Genomic DNA, 4,714 nt, shown 5'->3' with positions numbered 1-4,714 from the left:
TTTCAAATATAAAAAAAAAACTTCAATTACTCGATACTGGGAATTTTTTCTGGCAGAACAATGAAGAGAGAGAAACATTGAAAAAAAAGAGATAAATTTGATTTTAACTAATTTGAGTGAATTAAGGATACTAAATAATCTTAATTAGTTTGGATCCCTTATTTCGTGCCAATTATTAATTATCTACACTAAATTCAAATTAAATTAACACCACAATTTCAATTTTTTTACCTTTTTACCATCAATTCCGTTTTTTTTTTAAAATTTTATTTTATTTTTTTAAAAACTTTTTTCAATTATTAAAAACATTTTTTTTTTATAATTTTGTTAGAACCTGAAATTTTTTAATGTTTATAACTTGAAAGTCTAAATCTATTGCTATAACCCGAAAATATTAATATAATATATGTGATATATGAAATTTACACTTTAATAAACCGACATAATTGATTTAGGTTTTTTTTAATGAAAAATCAAACCAAATCGACCTATGTACACCCCTAAGTACCACCTCAATATATGCGAAATTTTAGGAACACACCTTGATTATACATATGTTCTATTACTCTCTGAATTATTTTAAAGTGTAATAAACATATCTTTAACACAACCTAAACCCTATATAGCCATTCACATGATGGGAGGTGTTTTACACTTGCCTCCAAGCCATCATTATGTTAGTGCCACGTCATTAAACATGCATATTTTTTAGTTCGAAAGGCTAAGTTGTTACGAAAGTGGTTTTCGGTGTCTTTTGGAGTTTCGAGTGTTGGACTAGAATTCTGTTGATTCCATCAGTCTCGAAATGTGAAATCTTATTAGTGAGAGTTGTTGATTTTAGATTCTGAGTCTTTTTTAGGATTTGAGGTCCTAAGTGTTGAAATTGTAGAATTTTAGCCTTTGGGTTGACTTTGGTCAACATTTGAGGTTTGGATGCTCAGATCGGAACTACGAGAGTTCCGTTGGATTTGGGGATGATATTAGGCCTAGCAGAGGTCTTGGTTGATTTTTGAGAGGTCCCGAGTTTGTTTGTATTTTAAGGCGGGAGCTAGTTTCTTGTGTTTTTCGTGAAGGCTGGGTCAAGGAGACCTCAGATTCGTGTTTTGACGGTTTCATTGTGATACAATTCTCATAAGAAAAACTACAACAAACAACGAAAAACAAGAAAGATAGAAGAATAGACACAAGATAAGAAACAATTGGCAACTAAAGGATGTATTAAATCCAATAACCTCCAATCTAGATCCTAACAAGTACCAAATCTGGATAAATAGATAGACACAACAAGAGGAAACAAAGAGCAACCTAAGGGTATGTTAAACCCAAAGACCTTACCTCGTTTATCCAACAAGAAGCACCTAACTCTTACGAAGACCTCAAGGAAATCGATATCCCAACCAACCCCGTTCTAAACAAGAATCAACAAAAGCTTTACCAAGCTTTCAAACACTCACACAAGGAGTTTTAGGTTTACAACCATAATATTCAAATCAGTCTAACCCTAAAATGAACCCTAAGACACCTATTTATAGTATTAGGCATTATTACATAGATGGGCCCAAAAGTGACCCGAAATGGGCCAATGGGCGAGCTAAGTCGGGCTCGCCCAATCCTCTTGGCGAGTCGCCGATCAGTCGGCGATGTGCACTACTCCCTTGGCTTCTCCCTTGATGGTTACTGTAACTTTCGGTGGTCTGGGGGTCAATGGACGATGCACCAAATGTCCTCCATGCTCGCCGACTGGGCATCCTTCTCTTGTAGCTCATTGGATCAGTTAGCGATCTTGGAACCCTCGCCAAAGGGCTTTGGCGAGTTGCCGAAGTGTTCTTCAGCTCACCGAAAGGAGCATATTCTTAACTTGCTCCTCCTCGCTTCGTTAGGCCTCCCACGCTCCCAGCTATCATCCAAACATGGTGTTGTCCAACTGGGAGCTCCTTCAAGGTGCATATGTTCCCATGCAAGGCATAAAACTCCCTCATTGGCATTCATACATGCCAAATAACCTCCATCCTTGTGAACACTCCATCAAAGCATTGAAGTTCTTGAATGGATATGCTTGATGTAATCCATTTTACATCACATTGAGTCTGAAACATCGAGTATAATTGATTTTCTTATTTGGTTTGTGTGTACGAGGTTACGAACAAATCTCGAGGGTCCTTTCGGGGTTTAGAGTGTTGACTGCTTTTCTGATGTCTAGGTTCTGGTGCGCTACGCTTTTGCGAGAGATGACTCGCTTTTGCAAGACTCACTTCAGCGAGTCTTGGGTAGCTTTTTCCAAGGATCAACCCTTGTTGACCTTCGCATTTGTGAAGAAGCCATCGCTTAAGCGACCTCCACTTAAGCGAAAGTCTGGTTGCAGAAGCGATGCCCGTGTTTTTGGCGGGTTTGTGCGACATGTAACAACCTGATTCCGTCGTTAGGAAAATTCCAATGGAGAAAGAATTGAGGTCAAAAAACTTTTGGTAGGAACTTGGAATTTCCTAACCTAGTCCAGATTTGGACGAAATCGGAGTCAGTAAAGTCTAGATAAATCTGGTAACAACTGGTGATTTAATTATGATTTTTATTACATGAATAGATAGCTAAGACATTAAGCAACTTGTACGACTTTACAGAATTGAATTCGGGCGAGTAGAGCTCCCAAAAATAATCTTAGCATGAACAGATGGTTTTTGAATGTCAAGGGTTGAAGGTGTGTAGTGAAATAGAGACTTGGAATTCAAATTCCAGCATTTTGTCTCCGTGCATGCCGTTGTAGCGGGATGGCTGCCGCTGTAGCGGGATGGGTCCCGCCGTAGCAGGACAGTCGCGACTTAAGTCGGAAATAAAACCTCAAAAACGTTTTATTCTGCACTTTTCGACTTTGAGAGCTAAGGACGACCCCATGAGTTTTCTTGACAGTTTTCCACCATTCTTGAGGCTAAAGGTAGGGTTTTCACTCCCTGAATCTGTTTTTCGATCCGTAGAATGTAAATTTGTGGGTAATTATTGTTGGGAAAGGGTTTTGATTTGAAACTAATGATGGAAAAAACCCTAAATTGGGTATTAGGATCTTAGGTTGGTCTAGGGTTTTTGGGTTTGTTATAATCTGGATAATTAGACATTTGATTGTTGATCCTTGCGTTAATTGTATATTTTTAGACCATGAACAAGCGGGAAGAATTCGGAAAGGAAGATTCAAGTTCCTTAGGGGATTCAAGCTTGGATTCGAGGTAGGTGATGGTTGTGATTTCATGTTGGTGTGATATATGTTTGTAATTGCTCATTATAATGCATATATGTATGCGGATGTTGCATTATTGATCACCATAATCGTAAATGAGGATAATTGAATAATTGTATGCCATGAATCACCTCTTGTTGTATGATTGTGAAAATATACATTGTGATTGTGGTTTGTTGATTAGATCGGTTGCCACGTTTCGGCATAAACATTGGATCGATTACCACGTTCTGGCATAAACATGAAATCGGTTGCCATGTTCCAGCATAAACATTGGATCAGTTGCCACGTTGTGGCATAAACATTGGATCGGGTACCACGTACCGGTACGCTAACAGTTTGGGTGTGGGTTCCATGAGAGGACCATTAAATTGGGTTCCATGAGAGGACCATTGAATTGGGTTCCGTGAGAGGACCATTGAATTGTGTTGTGTATCTACTTGTGATGATTACGTTCATATCTAATAATGATTGATATTGGAAGACTGTATGTTGCTCTAAATTGATAACTAATGTGTATTATTGGGAATGTGGGATGCTACATTGATCCTGAAAAGATGATTATTATTGTATATATTCGGTATATGCCTGTTTTATAATGTTGTGGTTACTTACATGTGTTTCACTTATTGGGATAGCCGCGTGATCTTACCAGTACACTATGGTTGCGTACTGATACTGCACTTGCGTGTTCTTTGTTGAGTGTAGGGCATCTTCAGGCGGCTATTGATAGACCTAAGCTAAGTGACTATTGAGCATGACCGGATTCAAGGGTGAGCAGTTCTTTCAGGTTGCCATGGATCTTTCTTGTTTAAGTCCACTCTTTTCGGACTCAGACTTTTGTTTAAGGTGTTGTTTAGTTTCGGGGTTGTACCCATTGTTCTTAGACTTGTCGTTAGTAGAGTTTTGGTACATTGACTTTCAGGTTATAGGGGTTGTTCTTCTGCATTAGTTTGGTTAGTTATGTCATGCACCGAGCCTACACCCTGGGCGGGACTGGCACTCGAAGATCATTGCTGGCCTCAAGCGAACCCTTGACCTGACTTACTGACTCAGCGGAAGACTCTAAACATGCTTACTATGATCAAAGTGAACTTACTCGTATAATTTTAGTGAAATAACTCAGAAGGTTGAATAGTCAACATTCAACTTGGCCAAAATGGCAACTCAAGTCTCAACATATGAAATGATAATGTAAAGACATCTGACTACTAACTGTCTATGAAGCCTCTAAAACAAAGAGGAATGTCGAAACATGACCCCCGATCATCCTAACATCTGAAAGACTAGATAGCAAATAAAGGAGTCCTCTGGAATGCAAGGAGGCTCAGGATGCTGATCCTGGTTACCTGCGTCTGCATCAAAATAAGATGCAGGCCAATTGACATCAGTACATTGAATGTACGAGTATGCGAGTTGGATTGCTAAAACAAGATATAGGCTTGAAAGGAATCTGAAGAAAACACTTACCTTGGCTCTTCTCAACTC

Source organism: Solanum tuberosum, unplaced genomic scaffold (assembly GCF_000226075.1).
Source record: "Solanum tuberosum cultivar DM 1-3 516 R44 unplaced genomic scaffold, SolTub_3.0 scf00112, whole genome shotgun sequence".
NCBI lineage: Eukaryota > Viridiplantae > Streptophyta > Magnoliopsida > Solanales > Solanaceae > Solanum > Solanum tuberosum.
Note: the sequence above shows the minus strand (reverse complement) of the source record.